At 47.4% G+C, this 24,489-nt stretch overlaps 1 protein-coding gene across 5 annotated transcripts in view; it reads left to right on the top strand.

Moving 5' to 3' along the window:
- The window catches only part of TMEM63C (transmembrane protein 63C), a 64,282-nt gene that overhangs the window by 7,260 nt on the left and 32,533 nt on the right, over positions 1-24,489 (top strand). The window contains exons 2-3 of one of the 5 annotated variants that reach the window (XM_081910367.1): positions 14,133-14,340; positions 17,715-17,756. The gene's annotated coding sequence lies outside the window, so the exon portion shown is untranslated. Of the gene's footprint in view, positions 1-13,936; positions 14,341-17,714; positions 17,757-24,489 lie in introns of those variants that run through there. The other 4 variants (XM_081910370.1, XM_081910369.1, XM_081910371.1 and 1 more) reach the window with 4 other exon arrangements.

The raw sequence follows: 24,489 nt of genomic DNA, 5'->3' as shown, positions 1-24,489 counted from the left end.
GGTCTGTCAGTGTTTGTGGTTATTGTAAATTGCTGCGAAATAAGCCTCTTCACGACTATTTTCACTGTGGATTGACTATGGCATGTTTTAAAATGGGAGCTGTAGTTTTTCACATGGACACAGACACAGTTGTTTCACAACAAATGCCTATCTTGATCCTTTAATCCTGTTCCAATCAAACTGTAAAAAGTGGAGGAAATGCTTGTTTTGGCAGGAGGATACAGTATTTCTGTCCATAATAACTGGCTTTGTTGTTACCACACTAAGAGACATCAGTTGCCCAAGACTATGTGATTGGATGGGCGCCAGGAGCCAAACCTTCCTCTAGGCTTGAGGGCAAGGGTTGTGACTCGCTAGTAAAGCCACATGCTTTATATGCAAAAGGTCCCGGGTTTAGTCCTTGGCATCTCCAGGAAGGGCTGGGGGTGACTCCTGAATCCCGAAGAGCCACTGTTGGTCCACATATACAGTGTTTAATTAGATAGATTAAAGGACTGAGTGGCTCAGCTTCTTCCTGTATCTTCCTATGTTCCCAGGAGCCAAATGTACCTGCTGTGGCTGGATCAGACCAAACAGCAGCCAGCTGAAGCACACAAACTGGGAATGTGGATGTTGATGTTGTCCTTTTGTTTGCCGCCAGAATCTGGTCTTCAGAAGCGTGCAGTGTGATTGCAAACCCAAGATTTTTCAGGGGAGTTGAGCATGACTCTTGGCCACTTGAGAAAAGCTGTGCATTCGTAGATCAGGGGGCTAACTGAGCCGGCGAGCTCTGATAGATTGCCTGTCCCTTGGAAAGGAAGTTTGCTTACCACTTAGGGGAAGTATGTAAACCTTGCTGTTCCATTTGGCAGGAAAGCGGGCCGGGATTTATGGGTTTGCACAGCCGTCACTGGAGCAGAGGGATCTTACACAGTCGAGCATTTAATGGAGTGATAAGGACTGCCTGTCTTCTCTGCACTTGCTCTTGTTGAGGTGTCTGGAAAAGGTTGGAACAGAGCGTGCTGTTTGCATAACGCACGTCGGCAGCCCTCTCGGGGCTCATTTGTGAGCAGAGCCTCCCCTCTGCCCTTCCTGGGTTTTTTGTTTTTTTGAATCCTTTTTTGCTTTTCCTGGAAGCTGTGTGAGATGGAACCATCTATGCAAAACAAGGGATTGGGGCTCAGCTGAGTTGCCTCTTGTCAGTCTCCAAAAAAGGAGAGTTGCCAGATGCCTGCTTAAAATATAGCTTGCTTTTATGGGCAAAAAGAATCCCAGAGCGCCTGGAAGCATTTCAAGGCTCTGCAGGGCAGGTGGCGCTACTAAGGGGGAAAGGGTGCAGAAAAAGGCATGTTTCAATTAAATGCCCTCTTGGCAATCAGGGTGCTCTGTTTTATTTTTAAAAGGCATTTGCTTAAATAGGCACTGAACCTCTAGCACAGGGGTGGAGAATCTCAAATGCGGACCCCAGACCTGGGGGAGGACTGACCTGCTTCTCTCGACCTGGCTTGGGGCGGGGCCTGACAGGCTCCATAAAGGATGGCTGCCACTGTTGCTGGGCAGAGAGGGCTCCGTTTTTCCTTTTTAAATTGCTTTTACTGTATTTTTTATCTATGTCATTTTAAATTGTGATTGATATTAATGCTGTATTCTTAGTTTTAGATTTTATGATTTATGTGGAAATCGTTTTCCATTTGTTGTGTACGTTTTGATATGTTTTATTTATTGCTTATGACTTTTGTTATGTTGGTACAGTAATTATTGTAAATATTGTTTGTTTTTAAAATATTTTTATTGGAATTTTATTTACAAGATAACAGAAACCCCCCACTCCTCCCAATACAGAAATCCACCCTCATTAAATGTGAACATAACATAGTGAGCATAACTTTATTTATTTATTTATTTATTTATTTATTTATTTATTTATACCCCGCCCATCTGAGTGAGTTTCCCCAGCCCTCTGGGGAAACAATACAACAATGTTGTTGTTGTTTAGTCATTTAGTCGTGTCCAACTCTTCGTGACCGCATGGACCAGAGCACGCCAGGCACTCCTGTTTTCTACTGCCTCCCGCAGTTTGGTCAGACTCATGTTTGTAGCTTCGAGAACACTGTCCAACCATCTCGTCCTCTGTTGTCCCCTTCTCCTTGTGCCCTCCATCTTTCCCAACATCAGGGTCTTTTCCAGGGAGTCTTCTCTTCTCATGACGTGGCCAAAATACAAAATACAACAATACAAACAACCAAATAAAAGACTTCCTTTATCCTGTAAATATGTAAATATTGTTATGTTGTAAGCTGCTTTGAGCATTGTTTTAACTATGGAAAGGCGGCATACAAATAAAATGATGATGATGATGATGATGATGATGATGACCACCCCTCAGTCTGGCCCTCAGAACCTTCCCTGGACCACACCCCTTACAGGCTCTGCTTAACACCCTCCTTCGATTTTTTCCTCCGGCTGGAATGTGCCCTTGGACCCATGCCAAGGCCTCTTCCTTGCTTGGATGGAAATATTTACATGTAGAAACCTCTGACTTTTGCAGGGCTGGACTGCAGATACTGTACAAATATAAGAATCACTCCTGTTGCCCAAGCCACCGCCAGCATGCAGCTGCAGGCCTCAGAAGGTAGCACTCAGGGGAAGGTGGTTGTTGGACTGAAAAAGCTTGCCACCCCTGTTCTACAGGCTCTTCTCTCTGTGTAGAATTAGGCCCCCAGCCATGTGAGGATCGATGGCTGCAGGCCGGCCTCTGTTTCCTTCATGATCTAGCACCAGTGTAATGAAAAAAATGTTTCCCCCCCAAGAGATGCAAGAGAGTCTGTCCCAACACATCTGGGGCACCACCACATTTGGAACTACCAGCTGTTAGGTGTGCTAGCTTTCGTAACCAGTCCACCTGCCAGTTGGATTATAGAACCATAGAGTTGGAAGGGACTCCAAGGGTCATCTAGCCCAACCCCCTTTAGTGCAGGAATCTTTTGCCCAAAACGGAGGTTGCCCAATTAATAATAATAATAATAATAATAATAATAATAATAATAATATCTTTATTGTCATTGCCCCCTCTCGGGGACAACGAAGTTACTTGGCTGCTCCATCCACCCAGGTAGGGCACTCCACACAAAATCAAAACAACTATAAAAACACTAATGAAAACAATACAGTATAATACAGCAAGGAAGATTAGATGACTTTCAAAGTCCAGGCTTCCCATTCAGGGCCGAGATCGCTCTGGAGAAGAAGCTGTTCTTAAGACGGCTCGTTCTTGTCTTCATCGTCCTGTATCTCCGTCCCGACGGCAGGAGCTCGAAGAGACAGTGACCAGGATGCGATGGATCTTTTACTATGTCCAGTGTCTTCCTATGGCACCTTGTGGCATAAATCTGCTCTAAGGTGGAGAGTGGGCAGCCAACAATGCTCTCTGCTGCCTTAACAACTCTGCACAACCCCATCCTGTCCTGGGTAGTACAGCTTCCGTACCACACACATAGGCCATAAGTGAGCACGCTCTCAATGGCACAGTGATAGAAGGCAAGCAGCAGGAGGTCAGCACAGGATTGGCCCATCTGTGTGTGGCCTTCTCAATGTGAGCAAATGGAATGGAATTGAACCCACTGCACAAATCCACAAAGCCATCACTGTTGATGGGAGAGTGGCTGGTGGAGCGTGGACCAATTCCTAGGCCACGGGCCCCAACTTGCCCATGTAACCAGATGCTGGTGCTACCTGCTGCAGGTTAGACCTCCCTGTGAAATGTGTGGGCAGGTGAACTCCTTGCCGATGGGCGGGAGTCTGTTGAGTGAGTGATCTCCATGTAAACTGTGGGCATTTACATGTTACCCCGCTGCATGGAGCATTGCTGTAAGGAACCGCTTTTCTGCCCTCTGCATGAGAGTTGGGACAGTGAAATGGACGGTAAGCTAAGACTTTGAAGACCTTAAGTGCTGCTTTATTACTGCGGCCCTCTGCAATTGCATTAGGGCAAGAGATGCTGGAATGCCTTGGGGCTGTGCCAGCCTACCTGGAAGCGAGCCACACATTACATTGCAAGGTCCACTCTCATGAGTTGGCAAAAGCAGCCCAGACAGTGCAGGACTCCACCTCTTGGTCTGCATTAGAGTTATGTTGCCCCAACCAGAAGTTGCTTTAGGAATGACCCAGGTAGGTCCGGAAAACGTACTGGGTGAAGATTACAGGTGCTTTCATTCCTAAGCTTACTCAGAGTAGACCCATTGAAATTAATAAACTTGACTAACCTAGGTGCATTAATTTCAGTGGGTCTACTCTGAGTGGGACTTTGCTGCAGGGTACCTGGTTGCATGGACAGCCCTGAATGCATACTGTTTATATGTTCATCTAGGGAAGGGGTGAGGAGCCTCCGGCCTGCAAGACTGTCTTGGCCCACCAGGCTGTTTCTTGCAAACCACAGCCACCTGCCTGTCAAGGGCGCTTGCAGCCAAAGGAACGCACACAGCAGAGGATTCACTCTATGTTAGAATCATAGAATCATAGAGTTGGAAGAGACCACAAGGGCCATCGAGTCCAACCCCCTGCCAAGCAGGAAACACCATCAGAGCACTCCTGACATATGGTTGTCAAGCCTCTGCTTAAAGACCTCCAAAGAAGGAGACTCCACCACACTCCTTGGCAGCAAATTCCACTGTCGAACAGCTTACTGTCAGGAAGTTCTTCCTAATGTTTAGGTGGAATCTTCTTTCTTGTAGTTTGGATCCATTGCTCCGTGTCCGCTTCTCTGGAGCAGCAGAAAACAACCTTTCTCCCTCCTCTATGTGACATCCTTTTATATATTTGAACATGGCTATCATATCACCCCTTAACCTCCTCTTCTCCAGGCTAAACATGCCCAGCTCCCTTAGCCGTTCCTCATAAGGCATCGTTTCCAGGCCTTTGACCATTTTGGTTGCCCTCCTCTGGACACGTTCCAGTTTGTCAGTGTCCTTCTTGAACTGTGGTGCCCAGAACTGGACACAGTACTCCAGGTGAGGTCTGACCAGAGCAGAATACAGTGGCACTATTACAGTGGCACTTTGTTGTCAAAGATAACACTTGCTTCTACAGCTGTGGATACCAAAGTACACCAATCTAGCGTCTAGGCAGCTGTTCCCAGGTCTGTATTCTATGGAACAGTTGCAGCAACTGGGGACCAGCCTCCCTCCACCAGTTTATGTACCTTCCCACGATGGTCTGTGCGTGCATAGCCGGAGACTATGCCTGAGTGACAGCTGCCTCTGCTCTTCCCTCTTTAGCCCTCTCTTGGTTCTAGGAGACAGTGGTGCAGGAGAGAGCGTAAGTTAGCACACCCGGCTCTTCACTTGCCTGGCCTGCCTCTTCTTCCAGCTCTGAAGCTTCCCCTGCCTCTGATTCTTGCCTCCTGGTTGGCACAGGTCCCCCAAAACCCTGCCCCCCTCTCCCAAGTTAGACTCCAGCCCCCCTTCCTCCCCATGCATGCTCAACAGCATCCTGCCAGTCCTTGACATTGGACATCAGATGACATGACTGGTGATGTCAACTGGTGGGCGGGAGCGCAGTGTTAGCTGGGCTACCCTGTTCCCAGCAAGGAACAGGATTGGGCAGCCTAGGCAGCAGGATTTGATCTCTGCTCATCAGCCTTCTCTTTTAAGGGGGGGGAGAGATGGGGGGTTCCCCCCAAGCCCTTCTGCTGCCTCCCACTTATAGGAGAATAGAGCACGTAGTAGGACCCAGTGACCTCAAAGACCCCTCCAGCTCTCCAGTTCTATTATTTATTTATGTAAAAAAAAAAAATCATATCCCTCTCCACCTTAGTTCCAAAGATGGGTTGCAACAGGTTTTTTTAATCCATAAAACCAATAAAACTAAAACAAGACAGAGCAGAAGTGGAAAAAAAAATTATCTAAAAAAAGTCGCAGAAGCAATAATAATAATAATAATGCTAAGAGAACAATAAGATCAAAAGATCATCAGCATGCACCAGAGATTAAAATGTGCTGGGGACACACCTTAAAAGATCCTAGACTCCATTAAAAGTGTGAATATCTAGCTGTGTTTCTATGTGGCTCTGAAGGACCATCCAAGGCGGCACTGAGGAAGTGTGCAGGGAGAAGGCCTTGCATCATCCAAGCACCACGACAGAGAGAACCTCCCTTAGTTACCACCATCTCACTTCTGATGGTTATCCCAGGACATGTGCTGCCATGGGGGCCAGATTAAATCGGCCCGCGGGCCGAATTAGGCCCCCGAAACTGACTTTGGACATGCCTGGGTTAGAGTGTTGGACTGGGACGTAGGAGCCCAGGACTGAAATCCCCACTCGTCTATGAAACTCAATGGAAGAACTTGGGTCAATCACTCTACATCTCTATCTAACCTATCTCACAGGGTTGGTTGGTTGTTGTGAGGAGGAGAATTATGTATGCCACTTTGAGCACCTTGGAGGAAAAGTGGGATATAAATGTGATTAACATACATACATACATACATACATACATGACTTCCATAAATAAATGACTAGGTTTGGGGTCTGGGAGTGATTTACAGCTTCACCTCGGGCAGAAGGAAAGGAGAAAGCAATATCGGTATGTCCATACTTTACTCCACACAACCGTCGCAATTGCAACCATGGAATTAGCAGGGGAGAAATTTGTCCAGCTGTGTCTTGGCAAATGCAGTTTCCCTGCAGCCAAAGCACCAGCTGGAGTAAGGATAGGTGGTTCTTCTCATATCAGATGGTCAAATTTTGGAGAACATTATCTGGGTTCTGCACTGCCAGTACATTGCCGCAGTTTTTATAATACTCATCTAGAAAGCTCCAGAGATGCTCTTCAATAATATTCCTGCCTTGGGAAGGCACTGTTTGAGCTTCTCCAGGTGCCTTAGCCCATCTGCTGAGCACCATCCATTAATAAACATCAGGAAGGCTGATCTCAGTGCAAAAAGCCTCAAAGCTCAGTCCTGACTGTTGCTTTCAGCTCCTGCTGATACTGCTGGGAAATTGTTGATGCCTAATAAACCTGAGCGCTGCATATTCCCCTTGGAGAAGAAACAAGAAAGCTGCAAGCACAACAGTAAGAGGCAGACGTTGCGGGGTGGGGGGTGCGGTTTGCAGAGAAGGGAAGCTTGTGGAGGAATGGATGTGATCAATAGTATTGTAACACCGATTTCTGTTGAATTTTGCAAAACAGGCTGTGATCAGAATATCCAGGCTATGAATATTGACTACAAAAATCAACAAGAGTGTTGCATTCCAGCAAATCGTCTTCCCATTGATGTTCTTTAGTGGGGCAAAATGTTAAATTTGAATTGGCCCTTAGATGAGATGCAGCAACAGACATATTACCAGGGCAGGATATTCCTAATGGGAGTGATGCCTTGGTGTTGAAACTCCATTCCCCGGGAGTCATGTCTTATTCCAGCTATCTCCTCCTCTGGATGAACCCAAAGTGGGAAGGAACACATCACAAAGACGTGGCCCAATCAACCAGTGAGAGGGTTTTCTGCTGCAATCACTGATATCTGCCCTGATCCTTCTAAATCTGGGCTGGGAAACCTATGGTTCTCCAGATGTTGCTGGACTACAACTCCCATCCATCACCATTTGCCATGCTAACTGGGGGCTGAAAGGAGTTGTAGTCGAATAACAGAGGTTACTCAGCCCTTCCCTAGATTCTAGTACACTTCGTGAACTTGTGACGGGGCTGGCCCCACCACTTGGCCGGCTGAGACAACTGCCTCAGGCGGCAGATGCTGGCAGCAGCCCCAGCCAGCGCCATGCCCCCGCAGTCCCTAAGTTACTCTGCCCTGTGCTCCCCAAATAGCCCCCAGGAACACTTCCTTCCTAAGCTGTCCTCAGGTGCAGTAGAGAAAGTTTCCCACCAGTGGTGTTGATATAAGATTTAACAGCTAGTTCAGTTGACTTCTCTATAAGAAGTGGTGGCGAAGGTGCCATCTTGTCTTTTGCTTTGCTTCAGGTAGCAAAATGTCTTGGGCCAGCCCAGTACAGTGGTACCTCAGGTTAAGAACTTAATTCATTCTGAGGGCCGTTCTTAACGTGAAACTGTTCTTAACCTGAGGTACCACTTTAGCTAATGGGGCCTCCCACTGCTGCCGCGCCACTGCTGCGCAATTTCTGTTCTTATCCTGAAGTAAAGTTCTTCACCCAAGGTACTATTTCCGGGTTAGCAGAGTCTGTAACCTGAAGCGTCTGTAACCTGAAGTGTCTGTAACCCAAGGTACCACTGTATAATTTGGGCGGGGGAAGTTTCTAGGCTGTATGCATCCTTTATCCACACACATGCTGTTGCATCCATTCTCTTATGAGGTTGTGATTATCCCCGCTTAAAAAATGAAGCAACTCTGAATGTGCACACATAATTGGATCACCTCCATACTTTTTAGTATTAACCCACCCACCCCAATTTGTGGGTGTTTTGTTTTTAATCCTAAGCTTTTAGCACATACCTGTTTCATTTAGTATTGCAGTGGATTAGTGGTATGTGGAGGGGAGCGGGTGGCGCTGTTGTCTAAACCACCAAGCCTCTTGGGCTTGCCGATCAGAAGGTTGGTGGTTTGAATCCGCATGACAGTGGTGAGCTCCCGTTGCTCTGTCCCTGCTTCTGCCAACCAGTTCAAAAACACACCGGTGCAAGTAGATAAATAGGTACCGCTGTGGCAGGAAGGTAAGCGGCATTTCTGTGCGCTGTGGCACTCATCACAGTGTCCTGTTGTGCCAGAAGCAGTTTAGTCATGCTGGCCACATGACCTGGAAAGCTGTGGACAAACGCTGGGTCCCTCGGCCTGAAAAGTGAGATGAGCGCCCACCCCATAGTCTCCTTTGACTGGACTTTAGCGTCCAGGGGTTCTTTACCTTACCTTTACCTATGTGGGTTAGTAAAGGTACCCCTGCCCGTACGGGCCAGTCGTGTCCAACTCTAGGGTTGCGCGCTCATCTCACTCAAGAGGCCGGGAGCCAGCGCTGTCCAGAGACACTTCCGGGTCACGTGGCCAGCGTGACTAAGCAGCATCTGGAGAGCCAGCACCAGCGCTGCACAGGGAAACGCCATTTACCTTCCCGCTGGTAAGCGGTCCCTATTTATCTACTTGCACCCGGAGGTGCTTTCAAGCTGCTAGGTGGGCAGGAGCTGGGACCGAACGACGGGAGCTCACCCCGCCGCGGGGATTCGAACCACTGACCTTTCGATCAGCAAGTCCTAGGCACTGAGGTTTTACCCACAGCGCCACCCGCGTCCCGTCCCTATGTGGGTTAGTGCTCTCCTAAAGGTATCTGTGGCTTTGGTGCTCATTTCCAATGCCTTTCACAGGCACGTCGGTGAGGGATTGTGGGGTGTGCATCACCTCCCCAAACCTCTCTGAAAAGGGATGTTTTTGTTGCCTGGATGTTTTAAAGCCCAGCTGCCTTTGTACATGCGAGAGTGAAGCTGGGAATGGCAAGACGTTCTGCCTGGCGCTTCTTAGTCAGCCCACACCCGCCCACGCAAAAAGAGAGACAATAAGCCTCTCTACGTCAGCTGCTAGGAAGCAGCGTTGCTGAAGGCCAATTGTTGCTCCCATAAGCAACATGTGGAGATCTGAATTGCCATGCCTACCCTTTTAGCAGAGATTTCAGACCTCCTGCCCTGCTTTTGACAAAGCCCCTAGCAAATCCCTTCTTCTCTACACCCCGTTGGAAAGAGCGTGTGTCTGCATTCATGCCCTCTGCCCCGTGATGTTTGTTCCTCCTTGTTCTGGTACACATCAGGATTGCAGCGTGATGGTTGACGTTGGCTACTTCAGCAAGGATGTTAGTCTGTCTTTCTTATAACACTGTGTACCACAATGCGATTTGCGGGGATCCAAAAGAAAGAAAAGGTATTTAAGTTGCAAGAAGAGTTACTAGCAACCCTGGATCTTCCAGTCCAGGATGCAGTGGGGCAGCCAGTATTTCATTACCTTTGTACAATTTTATGATACAATCACACCTGTTGTACTGAGTACAGTTCTGGCTACTGCAGCTCAAAAAGATATTGTGGAACTTGAAAAAGGAGGGGGGTGTTTTAGGGGGGTGTTTTTAACGGCAATCAAAATAACCAGCAGGCTGGGACCACTCTTCTTTAAGGAATGGTTACAGCATTGGCGGCTCTTTAGTTTATACAGAAAGGTGACAAGGCGGGATCTGTAGATGGAGAGAAGTTTTTCTTCCTCATAATTCCAAAACCCAGTGATGCTGAAATGTTCAAGGTAGAAATAAGAGATTCTTTGTCATGCAGCACAAACTAAAACATTGGCATTCAATACCTCAAGATGTAGTGATACCAACCATCTTGGACAACATTCAAAGGGGGATTAGAGAGCAGGGGTTTTCAACCTTTTTGGTCCATGGCTCCCTTGACCAACTCCAATCTTTCTACAGCACCCCTGTGGGGCTCAGGTTATGTCACCCCTTGCCTGCAGAGCTGGCAGCCCCATACCCGTCCCATGTGTAGTGTTCCCTCAACCCCCTCTCCTCTCCCCTCTCCTTGGGAGTCCTCTGGATAGCCGCACCTGCCACCCCTGTTCTCTGAGCTGCCCCCCGCCGCCCCAAGGAGAGGTGCCTCCTCACACTGCCCCACAGGGGCCTGAGAAGCACCCTCTGGCCAGCCCCAGAGGCACCATTCAACTGGGGAGCTTGTAGCCAGGGCTGCTGCAACAAACAGCTGAGCAGGCATTCAGGAGGCAGACACACAAGAGGGCATCAGAGAAGGGAAGGAAGGAAATAGGGACAGAGACCAGTGTTGGCCACGGCACCCCTGACCATCATTCAAGGCACCTCAGGGTGCCCCAGCACACTGGTTGAAAAGCACTGACGTAGAGGATAAAGCTCTCAGTGGCTACTCGTCTTGTTATCTAGTGTCAGAGATAGGACTTGGAGAAGTGTTGCTTCTGCTTGTTTGTGGGCTTCCCATGCATATCTGGTTGGCTGCTGTAAGAACAGAGCGCTGGGCTAGATTGGCCTTTGGTTTCACCCAGAGGGGCTCTTTTTAATGTGCTTAGGACTGTAGCAATAACATTGCCAGCAGGGAAGGAGGAAGGGCCTTGGCTTTGGGGAGGGCAGTGCAAACATTCTGTATCAATTGCTAATTAATCTGGGTGTACTTCTGGGGGATGCCAGGCTCTGTGATGCTGCAAAAGAGAAACTCTGCATCTCTGCAATAGTCGGAGGATTAAGTTGTGAAGTCACAGGCAGAACAGTGCCAGGACCCTGCCATGGGGAGCTTGCCATCTAATTAGTTAATGTTTACTTGGCGCTTTGCTGACGTATCATGCAGCAGTTGTACTAGGCATTACTGTTGTCAAGGTACAGTGCATACACAGGAGGCTATTAATAAACAAAACCAACAAACGGGGAGGAGGGGTTTCTAAGAGGCTAGGGGCAGATGGCTGTCCTAGTGGCTGCTGTTGAAAGGTTTCGGGCAGAAGTCCAACAAAGCACCTGAAGGCACCACAATATCCTTGGGCACATCCCATGGTGATTGTCAAGGTCCCCTGTCCCTTCCAATTGTTTATTTTTGCAATTGACTTGTTGTTGTTGTTGTTGTTGTTGTTGTATAGGGGGGTGCCTGCTTGCTTTTCCTCTGTATTGCATTTGTTTTGGGTTCTGTGTAAGTGTTTTCCCATCTGGGGACTCGTGTTTCTGACCATCGCCAGTTTTTCTTCTGCAAAATGAATGTTTCGTTTTGCCCAGCCCATGAGATTTTCTTTGAGGCTCATCTCGTCCAACCCCTTGCAATGCAGGAATGTACAGCTGTCCCTTACGGGGATTGAACCTGCAACCTTGGCTTTATCAGTACCACGCTCTAGCCAACTGAGCTATCCAGCTGCTTTTAAATACTAAAGTGGGGTGGGGAATCTTTGGCCTGTGGCCTGATTAGGCCCACAAGGCCTTGGAGGTTGGCCCGTTGGGCTGTTCTGGGCAGATCATGCCTGGCTTTCCCCTGCTCCTGATTCTTCCTCTCAGTGTGTTCCCAATTATTTATTTTCTTTGAATGAAAAGCTCACCAGCATTCTGATGCAAAGGAGCACACTTAGAGTGAATTCAAACTGGCATCCTTGGTGCAAATGCAGCAAATGTACCTGCTGTTGTGAAGTGTGAATCAGCCTCTAATTTGAGCCTTAGAGACTGCATTCTCTTAAGTCCTGGCCAAAGAAAAGAGGCGGAAGCATTTTGACTCCTTAAAATCAAAGGCTCATGAACTTTCCCCCTGTTGGGATAGGTGAGCAGGAACAAACAGTCTTGTTTACTCTGGGATGGCGGTGCTCACAGCTCCATAGAGAAAGGCAGCAGCCCATGAATGATGACCCAAGTTACTCAAGAAAGGTGTGAGGTTGAAATGCCCTTATTTGCATTGACAAGGGTAATTATTCCAAGGAGGCAACCGGGAAATAATATCTGAATCAGGATTGGGTGAGCAATCATAGGTGTGCCTTGGAGGAAAGATTGGGACCACGTCATGTAATCTTTAATAGGCAGCCGATTAAATTCATTGTGTAATCACTGTATTCATCCCTAGCTTGATTAATGAGATGCTTTTGCTAGACAACATGATGCCACACTGTTATTATGAAAATCTGATTTGACCATGTACAGTTGTGGTTGCCATACCTCAAAAAGGACACGTAGGGCCCCCCAAATGGCCAAGGCTCCAGAGCAAGCTTCGATAGAGGTGTGGAAGATGGTGCAGAGAAAATAGATAGGAAAAGGTTTTTCTTCCTCTCTCATAACACTAGAACTCAGGGCCATCCAGTGAAGTTGAGTGTTGGAATATGCATGACAGACCAAAGGAAACAGTGCATTGTTTAATTGTGGAATTTACGACCATAAGATGGTAATGATGGCCACCAACGTAGATTGCTTTAAAAGGCTGTTAGACATATTCATTGAGGTTATAAGGCTATTTTGTGCCTCCCCTCCCTGAGACAATATACCTCTGTATACCAGTTGTTGGGGAGAGTGCTGCTGTGCTCTGGTCCTGCTTGCAGGCTTCTTATGGGCATCTGGTTGACCATTCTGAGACCAGGATAGACTAGATGGGCCTTTGGTCTAATGCAGGGTTTCCCAAACTTGGGTCTCCAGCTGTTTTTGGACTACAACTCCCACCATCCCTAGCTAGCAGGACCAGTGATCAGGGACGGCGGGAATTGTAGTCCAAAAACAGCTGGAGACTCAAGTTTGGGAAACCCTGGTCTAATCCAACAGGACAGTTCTTATGCTTTGTACTACAGTTCCCATCTGCACCAGCCAGCATGGCCAGTGGTCAGGGACGGTGAGAGATGTAGCCGAAAATGTTTGGAAGACATCAAGTTGGGGACGGTGGTACTAAACTGAGATCAGAAACCAGGTGGATTTCGCCCATGCTTCTATCTCTCCCCTCTTAGTTGCTGTATGAAAGATAATAATTTCTCTGAAGAATTCGAATAGGCTGGATGCAGCACAGCAGGACAAATGCCTGCCAGGTTTTTGGACTGGTAATACGTCTCTGGTTGTGACACTTGATGGTCTCTGGGGGCAGAGGCACCAGGCAACATATAAGGCCCACCTCTGCCCCCCCCCCCCCCGCTTGCAAAATGTGACCTAGCTGTAGCCGACAGCCTTCCCACTCCAGGAATAACTGAACGGCAAGTGCTGAATCAGATGAAATTGATGAATTACTGCAGTGACAGGGGGATGGAGGGGTGGGGGAACTCTGTGTGTATGTGCCTGGCGTGTCTGTGTGTGCAAGAGTCCTCCCACACACTCCCAGGCTGATTCTAAGTGCCGGGAGCTGTGCTCCAGCTAAGCATGGTGTATAAATGGCAAAGCCGGGAGAGAACTGTTCTCCGACGGCAGAAGCCCATCTGAAGTGATGGAGGATGCTGATTCTTCTCCGGGGGTTTCTTTTGGGGGTCTCTGCTTCCTGGAGCGGGGTTGTGCTGCGTTGTTAATTAGAAACCCTCTTCTGGCAGCTGAGCTTGACCCATCCTACCTCTTTCCTCCGCCAACCAACGCAGGGTTTGTTTCCAGAGCCCTAAAAGGAAAGGGCTGGGGAAGGATGCCAATTCTTCATGCATCATAAGCTGCGTATACAACTGTAGAGGCCTCAGATGTACTGACAGCAGCTTCCCTCTTGTGTCTCCAGGGAGCTTAGGGCACAGCTGCTGCCGCCACCACCGCCGCTGCTTCATAGCAAGAATCCAGACTCCAAGGCTGATTCTGAGAACTTCGTCAGGACCAACTGAGAGACAAAGCCTTGTGTGAACCAGGATCCAAGCATTCCCTTTCCCCCACCCGGTTAATCCCAGTGGCATTGTTATCTGTGTCTAAGCCTGTCTGGCAGTTTTCCCCAGGTATGTAGCAATTTTAATAAGCTTTTCTTTTTCGTGAGTGAGGTTTAAGCTTACGAGTGCCTAGCCGTCTCTTAAAACTCCATTGTTTTGTTTATATTGAAGTCTCACATCTAGTTTGGCTCCGGGTGTTTCACGCAGTTTAGACGACTGAGGATTTTGATGCGCCTTTCAGCCTTCTAATGAGGCAGTGCCAAACTTTTGACGTGGACACTCATTACGTTGAGAAGCTGACACACTCCACCCTTAGTAATATCCGAAGCTGGCTTACGCGAAGTCAGACCACTGACCCATCTTAGCTCAAAAGTGCCTAGGCTGATTGGCAGGAGTTCTCCAGACAAGAGCCCTTGCTAGCCTTACCTGGGAACGACTGGGATTGTACCTGTCGCCTTCTAATGCAAAGCATGAGTTCTACTACTGGGTTACGGCCTTTCCCCCCTAATGATGGTGCATGGAGTGAGGTGCATGGGAGCTTAATGGTGGAGAACCCGCTTCCCGGGGAATTTTGGGCTTGGCAGGAGAATGTATTTTGGACTGTGTTTTTTTATTTCCCTTGTAATTTAGTTTTATGCTTTGGTGTGTTTTCTGGTTTCATGTGTGGTCAGGCGCTTCAGGTCCACCTCAGTGGGGAAAGAGCAAATTGCAACTCATAAAAAAATAAAATGTGTGTTCTCTGGAAAGACCTGATGATTTTGTGTGCTTAGGAGAACGTATACTAATCCTACAGAGTGAGTCTCAAATATACAAGTGTCGAGTTGTTAAAAGGTACCCAAAGTTAAGAGAATTTGTAAATTATGCTTTTTGGGGGGCGGGCCTGTAAACATAGTGTTGTTGCTCTTTCATTTGAAAATTACCATGTTTTAGTGGTGGAAAGGGCTGCTGCCAGTTAGTGTGTAGTGAGGTAGGAGGAGCAATCTTCTGGTTCAAAGGCAGCTTATTATTCATTTATTTATAGAATTTGATAGTCACTTTATCTTGCCCAAGGCAAACCAAAGCAACTTACAACCAAGCGGACAGTTTGGTAGCTCCAAGTCACAGGCATGGCCAAACTTGGCCCTCCACCTGTTTTGGGACTACAACTCCCATCATCCCTAGCTAACAGGACCAGTGGTCAGAGATGATGGAAATTGTAGTCCCAAAACAGCTGGAGGGCCAGGTTTGGCCATGCCTGCTCCAAGAGGAGCTGTCTTGATCCTTTCAGTTCTGAAGAAAAATAGCCCACTGCTTTCCTATACTAAAGGAACCTCCTTCCTCCTCCAAAATAAAAATAAAAATGGGAGGCCCCCCATGCAAAGGAAGGAGCTCACAGAGAGGCAACTAGCTGAGGACTCCCTCAGTCCTGGAGTCGGCCTAATGGAGTGTAGTCTAGGCGCTCCCTGAAGAACACAGCTCTTGCTAGATGAGTCCAAATCTCCACTTAGTCCAGCATTAAAGCTTCCAGCGAGGGCCAGGCAAACGCCTCTGTAAATGGACAAGCAAACAAAGAAGGTGTTGGTGTCCTCATGGCTATTCCTCAGAAGGAGCTGGATTTGAGCACCTAGAACGCTGAAGGCCAAAATATGGGGTTGCATGGGGTTTGGAGTTACCAAGGGAAGTTCTACGACTTCTTAACTCTAAAAACATTTCAGAATGGCAGGAAAACATTTGCAGGCCACGGTATATCGTCAGTCACCAATGCAGGAGCTGGGTTTGCACCTGCACCCATAGAACCACCTCCTGGCTCCCATAGAGTCCCATTCCTGCCTCTCCTCCCCCACTGCCCCAGTCAGTCCCCTGCTGAAATTAGAAATTGAGAAGGTAAAGTCTTGTCTGTTCAGCTGTACTTTTGAGGAAGCTCACTTGCCCCCTTGAGCCGGAAAAAAGAGAAATGCCAGGCCTAAATGCTGGCAGGGAGGAGGGAAAGAGAGTGTGCATGTTTGTGCATAGTTGCAGGGCAAGTGTATGTGTGGCTCTGGTAGATCTGTGATACCTCAGAAGTTTCCCCATTTTGCAAACGTGCCCATGGGCCTGAAAATGTGGGTGACCCTTGTGGGTACATCTTCTCTTCCCCGGGGTAATGGACCAGAGGCTCTTTAAAGTTATCCTTTCAGCCCAGCTTCCCCTGCGATTGCACCCAAGTGGATCTCCAGTAATCATGCTCTAATTAAATGAAAATGGGCAGTTGCAGTTTGAGCAGTAGGGTTTTTAAAATTGTTCATTACTATTATATGGATGCTAACGACAGCTGCTGAGCTCATTTACGTCCCACATAAACAATTAGGACTAATTGACTGCTAATTATTCCAAGAGAAATGTATAGCCTGGTGAATATCACTTAGTTCCTAGCCAACTACTTTTTTTTAATTAAAAAAAAAAATCAAGATCTAAATGCAAACTTGCACAGAAAAGTAAAGGGGTCCTGTGTCTTGTGTGTACACATAGTCACACATAGTGTGGTGTAGTGGTTGGGACAACGGAGACCTGAGTTCAAATCTCCACACTGTCTTGGAGCTTGCTAGTCAATACCTCTCAGGCTGGCCTACCTCACAGGGTTGGTGTAAGGATAAAAGGATGGTGCGGAGAACCATGTACAGTGGTACCTGGGGTCAAGTACTTAATTCGTTCCGGAGGTCCGTACTTAACCTGAAACTGTTCTTAACATGAAGCACCACTTTAGCTACTGGGGCCTCCTGCTGCTGCTGCTGCGCTGCCGGAGCACAATTCTGTTCTCATCCTGCAGCAAAGTTCTTAACCTGAAGCACTATTTCTGGGTTAGTGGAGTCTGTAACCTGAAGCGTATGTAACCCAAGGTACCACTGTGTGTCATTTTATTTGTTTGGGGGGGGCAGGGGAAGGAAAGGCAGGTTATAAATGCAGCAAGTAAATAAATTCACATCCTGTGCCTTGCTGAAATGCTCCCTTCCTGATCTCTTCAGTGCTAGCTTGGTCAAGGTGTTCTGGAGCAATTTCAGGGAGGAAGCTACTGCTGGGAATGTGGGAAAGGCAAGCTGCACTGTGGATATAAGGCGATCTCAGCCAGGAATTCATTCAACCAGGGCTAAATGTGCCTCTGCTAAGTTGCTCTGCTCCTCAAAACAAAACAAAAACAGGAGCCTGAACCTGCTGTTTTCTTGGAGAAACTGCCGTCTTAGCTGGGGCGTGTTAATGCATAAATAGGTGTATCATAAACAAACATGGGGAAAATTAGAGAAATAGGCAGAGATCCTTTGGAGTGTTGAATCCTTTTGCAATTGGACTGTGCCATATGAAAAGAGATGAGAGATTATTCTACAATATCTTGTTTCATGTCCCGTTTTCGTACTTCTGTATCGCTTGCAAGCTATTGGGTATGATTTTTTGTTATGTTTATTTCTCCTGTGAGTTCATTCCTCTCTTAGGTTCAGAGCCAGCCGTTCAACATCCAGCAAGGTCCACCCCAGGCAAGTGCACACTAAGCCCACGATCCCAGGCCCAGCCTCTGTGTGTTTTGCAGAAGCATGACACAGCATTAAAGAGGATGTTATTGATAAACCTACAGAGAGGACAACTATCCCATTCTGTAGACAAGCCCAAAAAACATGGGATGGTGGGACCTTGTATGTACTGGGTTAGATTTATTACATTTCTGTATCATTTGCTACCAATAAAAAACCTCTCAAGGCAATTTAGAGCCAGGTAAAAAATAGAATGATAAAATCACATTAATAATGCCTGGGAAATAAATAAAAAAACCAGGTTTTGCCTGGTGCTGAAATAATTGCAAGGTTCTTCCTAGGGAGGGGGCTACCTCAGAGAAGGCCTAGTCTGTCATTGCCACCTTCCTTTGGAAGTAGTGCACAGAAAAGAGTCTCAGATGATGATCTCAGGGCCTAGGCAGGTTCATACTGTAACTTTATCTCATGTTTAGAATTTCACTTATGGCATGGGTGCCCAAATGGCCAAATGCCATGGGTGCCAGTGCCTTCTTAGGCTTTGATTCTTTGTAGAGATGTTATGGGGAACAGCACTGCTTATTTGTACAATATCATCCATAAGTACGTTTCTCAGGGGAAAGTAAATATTTACTATGGGAGAATGAGAAAGTGTAAGGATTCTCAAATAAGAGCAAGAGAGAACTGATGAGAGAAAACAGATCAAGTCTGGTTTGTCGACCTGGGAGCTGTCCACCCAAGTGTTAGATTGTGAATCACTTGTCCTAAAGAGTTTTTGTGTACCGTTTCCAGTAGCCTAGCCCAGTGGTTTTCAACCAGTGTGCCGTGGCACCCTGGGGTGCCTTGAGTGATGGTCAGGGGTGCCTTGGGCAACACTGGCATCTGTCCCTCTTTCCTTCCCTCCCCCCTCTGATGCCCTCTCATGTCTCTGCCTCCCAAAGGCTTGCACAATTGTTTATTTCAGCAGCCCTGGCTATAAACTCCCCAGGCGAGTGGTGCCTCTGCGGCTGGCCAAGGGGTGCTGGTTGCCAGGAGCTGAGGCAGCCCGGGAGTAAGCAAGCAAGCTGGCAAGGGAGTGCAGCCAGCCAGCCCTTGCTGTTAGGAATGGACAGACAAGTGCCAGGCTCCTGTGGGGCAGTGTGAGGAGGCACCTCTCTTTGGGGCAGGGGGAGCTCAGAGGCCAGGGACGGTGGCAGCCGCTGCCCAGACGACTCCCAAGGAGAGAGGAGAGAACACTCCACAAGGGAGGGTGTTTGAAAAAGGGTGAGAGGCTGCCAGATCTGCAGGCAAGGGGGTGACATAACTGGACTCCTGAGCCCCACTGGGGTGCCACAGAATGTAGTTGGTGAAGGGAGCCGTGGAATCAAAACAGTTAAAAACCTCTGGCCTAGCCAAATACAGAACGCACACGTGGTGTCCGTACTGATGAGTATATGTTTGGATAAATCATGGCAGTTTCCTCAGAAATGCATGCAGGTGGGAGCACATTCCTTTCAAAATCATGTGAGTTGTAATGGGGGGGGGGGGAGAGAGAGCCATAGTCACACAGAGCTTTTCGTAAGTGTGAGTCACATTTTGTGTCAATGTGCAAGAAGCATTTTTGTGGATGTCAGAACCTGGGTAAAAAGTAGCCCTATGCAAAGAGAAGCTGTGGGGTGGGGGGGAGAAGGAGGAGGAGAGAGGGAGCATCAAAATTAAATGTCTAAAACCTCAGTTTCTAACACTGGTACCTTCCCACTCCATAGTTCTATGATTCTATGAAACACAGGTTTGTTATGGAGCCCAATTCATATGCCACTGTTTGTGGTTCATTTCCTGTCTCGTTTCAATTTCCCTTTGCTCTCATTTGAAATCTCAAAAGTTATTGACCCAAGTCAAGACCTGGTCGCTTTGTTCTTTTCTTGGCAAATGAAAGTGAAGCGTGCTGGAGGTCAATGCAGCCTTTTTATTCTCCCTCCCCCAGTTGCTGCATGTCATGACCTGATATTTGTGCTGAACTCAGCACTGAGGCCTCTATTGAGACATCTTTCCCAGGCAGTGCTAGCTATCGATTTGTCGGCGGTGCTGAGTCAGTGTAACCAGCTAAAGGCTTCCCTTCCCTCTTTCCCTGGGGGTCTCCACTGACCTTGCGCTCTCAGCAACCCAAGTCATGCACATGGCTGAGCTTCATTCATTTGTCGATTTGGCTCTGGGCAGCAAAGAACAGCTAATCCGAGATGACCCCACTGCCGAACGCTGCATTGCTACAAGGTGGAGACCTCCCACTCAGGCATGTCGAAAGACCAGAACGGCAGGAGCAGTGAGCTCAGAAGACAAAACCAAAGCATGAGGAGGAAGTTGAGCATATGACTGACATTTAGGGCTCCTAAAAATCAAATAACATTTGTGCTGAGTTTTTGTGCTATCCCCCTCGTAAAACCTAATTTAAACTGACTTTGATCTGCTATCAAATTACATTAGTACTGTCTAATTGCAGGGGAGGACGGTTATGAATAGAATTAAGAAAACAAGCCAATACAACTTGCTTGGGCATATTCTTTTGAGTTTTCTTGTAATTAGCTTTTGTCACATCTTCCTATTTCTGTCATTGTGATTATTTGTTGAGTCTGGTGCTAGGAAGATGTTCAAGTGGCTTTTGGAGGATGCACACCCACGACAGACTGCATGTTAACAATCACATTTGGAGGTTTGATTATAGGTATTTGCAATTCCCCCCCCCCCCCAGCTGGAGATGAAAAATAAATTTACCTCCACTCAGAATAGCTCAGATTCTGGTCTAAAGCAATGTTTGCCTGAGGTTGTTTGTCAAAGAAGAAGCTTTGTAGAGTGGTTGGGGAAACCCAGCCAGATGGGTGGGGTATAAATAAATTATTATTATTATTATTATTATTATTATTATTATTATTATTATTATTATTATTTTGTTCATAAAAGCATGAGTTTTTCTAAAGTCGTACGAGCTACTTTGGCTTGTCCCATTATAAAGGTTGAATGCTAGAGACTGAAGCAATTTGCTTACATAGTACCTGTTTGCTAGAATCCAGCATCTGCAAGGATCTAAATGAGGAGGGGGCTTTGCCAAAATGAAGTGAATTGATGTGGATACACAATTCATAGTTAAAAGTTAAGCTTTAATAAGGGCTGTGATGTAAGAAAAGGCTGTAGTGAGAGTGCCTTGCAAGCAAAAGATCCCAGACTCGATCCCTGGCAAATCCAGCTTGACACCATGGAGAGCTGTTTTCCAGTTGGTGTAGAGTATACAGTGTAGACAGTAAAAGCTAGATGGACCAAATTTCAGATGTAGTAGAAGGGTAGCTTCACTAGGTTGGTCCCTCTCTTTAAAATAACAGCCTTGCCAACAAAAAACATTGCAAACCTCAGGGTGGTGGGGGGAGGGAGGCAATCCTTCTGTGAGTCATATAGGTTCTAAGTGACATACAGTACATACTGTAAGGACCTCATTAAAATGCTTAATGAATAGTGATACAGATTGATGACCATTTACACCTGGGGGAAGAATAAATGGTTAATGGGCAGTAATTCTGAACTGGTACTAGCTCCCTTCTGTTCTCAGTTTGTTATACTTAATTTTTGCAATTGGGACGCGGGTGGCGCTGTGGGTAAAACCTCAGTGCCTAGGACTTGCTGATTGCAAGGTCAGTGGTTCGAATCCCCGCGGCGGGGTGAGCTCCCGTCGTTCGGTCCCAGCGCCTGCCAACCTAGCAGTTCGAAAGCACCCCCGGGTGCAAGTAGATAAATAGGGACCGCTTACTAGCGGGAAGGTAAACGGCATTCCGTGTGCTGCACTGGTGCTGGCTCGCCAGAGCAGCTTCGTCACGCTGGCCACGTGACCCGGAGGTGTCTGCGGACAGCGCTGGCTCCCGGCCTATAGAGTGAGATGAGCGCACAACCCTAGAGTCTGGCAAGACTGCCCCGAACGGGCAGGGGTACCTTTACCTTACCTTTACCTTACTAGCTCCCTTCTGTTCTTAGTTGGTTATACTTAATTTTTGCAATTGTACACTGGTTACATGCACCAGAGTCTTGCTGATTTGTCTAAACACAGCACTTGGGAAATAAGCTGTACTGTTTGTACTTAGAATTGGGACGCTAAGCGTGCGTAAAATTTGGCACAGGTTAGTAGGCGGCCAGTATCTCATGACATCTGTCATACTATTTAGGAAATGCTACTTTAACATTTTTCAGGTACAGTGGTTGCTTGGGTTGTGAACATGATCCGTGCAGGATGCACGTTCGCAACCTGCAGCGTTTGCAACCTGCAGTGGCGTGTCTGTGCACGCGTGGGTTGTGATTCGGCACTTTTGTGCATGCGCAAAGCGCGATTTAGCACTTCTGCGCATGCGCGACCGCCAAAACCCAGAAGTAACCCATTCTGGTGCTTCCGAGTTTTGGTGGTCTGTAACCCAAAAAAATTTGAATTATGGTGCTGGAGGAGACTCTTGAGAGTCCCATGGACTGCAAGAAGATCAAACCTCTCCATACTGAAGGAAATCAACCCTGAGTGCTCACTGGAAGGACAGATTGTGAAGCTGAGGCTCCAGTACTTTGGCCACCTCATGAGAAGAGAAGACTCCCTGGAGAAGACCCTGATGTTGGGAAAGATGGAGGGCACAAGGAGAAGGGGGCGACAGAGGACGAGATGGCTGGATAGCGTTTTCGAGGTTACCAGCATGAGTTTGACCAAACTGCGGGAGGCAGTGGAGGACAGAGGTGCCTGGCGTTCTCTGGTCCATGGGGTCACGAAGAGTCGGACACGACTAAACGACTAAACAACAACAACAACAACCCAAAAAAACGCAGCCTGAAGCGGCTGTGACCTGAGGTATGACTGTATAGGGAAGTTGGCCTTTCTGGTGTTGGTGATTTGCTTTATTGTATTGTCTGAAACAGAACAGCTATGCGGTGCAAAGTGACTTTGGCCACATTCGCACAATACATTCACAGCACTATGATGCCACTTTAAGCAGTCAGGGCTTCTGGGAGCTGTAGTTTATTAAATGTGCTGAGAGATGTTAGGAGAACTCTATTAAAAGTGCTGAGAGATGTTAGGAGAACTCCTCCCCCCTCCCCCGCCAGCTCCAGTTTCCAGAGTAGTTTAACAGTCAATCCCTCATATTAAGGAACTCTGGGAATCATAGCTCTGGGAGGGGAATAAAATCTCCTAACAGCTCTCAGCACCCTTAAACTACAGCTCCCAGAATTCTTTGAGGGAAGCCATGCCTGTTTAAGGTGGTACCATAGTCCTTTATGGTGTGAATGTGGCCTACTGTTTATCAGTTCATGTGAGAACTGGAAGGAGGGAATAAAAGGCAGGACCTTGAGAAAATGCAGTGGAAAAGAAGTATAAATGGAAACTGGCACAGTAGTGTGTTGTTCCCCTTGTGAGTGTCTGTGCACTTAACATTTTGGATGATTTCCCCAGTACTGATGGAGCTCTTCTGTTTGCATTGTTGAGGTAACCAAGGTTTTAGTTTAGGAAAAACTGAGCCAGAGGGATGCCTCTGCATTTGTTTTGTGAGAAGGGACGTAGGAGACAGATTACTCTGAAACAGACTGGATATTGCAGGGAAGCAAGATTGGTATTCGGTAATATTGTTTGGCTGACTGAAGAAAGGAGGTCAGTGCTTGTGGAATCCCCTCCAAGAACTTCAGAGCACAGATAGAGAACTGCATATTTGCACATTCCCCCCAGACTCTCATTTGAGCTAACTAGGAGTGCAGAGCCCCCAAGAAATGAGATTACATTCTTAAAAATCTCTCATTAACATAATTAGCAAGTGTCACCAACCCTGGTAGATCTGACAGGAAGGCTCAGTGGGAGTTCAAGGGAAGACAAAGAAAAGGAATATTGATGATGTGGCAAAGCTGTGTCTACTTCAGCAGGAAGAGGCAGGAGTCTTGATACCCTGAACTAAAAAGATAAGAGACATCCCAACTCTTGTTTTCTACTCCATGCCTATGAGCATTTGGTTTTGATCAGATCTGTAAAGTAGGGAGAACGGGATGCACCTAAAATCAGAATAAAAGCTGCTGTGTGCGCCCCCTTTCTTTTTCTACGCAAAGATGCTTCTATGTGTGAAAATGTGTGACAATTATTAGTGCTTCTTAATGTGTGAAGGTCTCACATCCTTGTATAGGGAAGGTATAATTGGCTGCAGTTTCCCAGCATGTGTACATCACATGTAAACATTGTGAAACCTCAAATGTTGAGGCTGCTGAAGAGGCCAGAGCCCATGTTGGCTGAGAATCCTGGAAGACCTGCTCTCTGCCCTGCAGGCCTTTTTCCACCTGGCCTGGGAGGTTGGGGCCCGAACTGACTCCAACTGCAAAAGCTGAGGCTGCTGAACAGACACTTGGGCTGGGGTGTTATTTGGCGGTTTCGGTGCCAAAATTAATCAAAATTTAGCTTCAATTAATCCTTTAATCCTACTCACGAGTAGTTGCTTTTAAGTCCAATTCTCAGGAAGAAATCAGCGCTCTCCGATAATGGCGATGCGGCTTCACTCCACGGACTGGGTAAACAACTCTCAGCACCGCGCCGCTCACCCGCTGCTGTTCCGGAGCCTTTAAAAAGGCTCCTTCACAGTTTTGGGGGGGGCACAAAAGGTGCCCGCCGAGTCTCCTCGTTCACAGGCTTCACCGCCTGTGATTTTTGGGGGTCCCCGCTTCGCCGTAGCGGCAGGACCCGAACCCGCGGAGCAGACTCCCTCCGGAGCTCAGA

This window comes from Podarcis melisellensis (assembly GCF_964234715.1).
Source record: "Podarcis melisellensis genome assembly, chromosome: 1".
Lineage (NCBI taxonomy): Eukaryota > Metazoa > Chordata > Lepidosauria > Squamata > Lacertidae > Podarcis > Podarcis melisellensis.
Note: the sequence above shows the minus strand (reverse complement) of the source record. Positions and strands in the feature narration are given on the sequence as shown.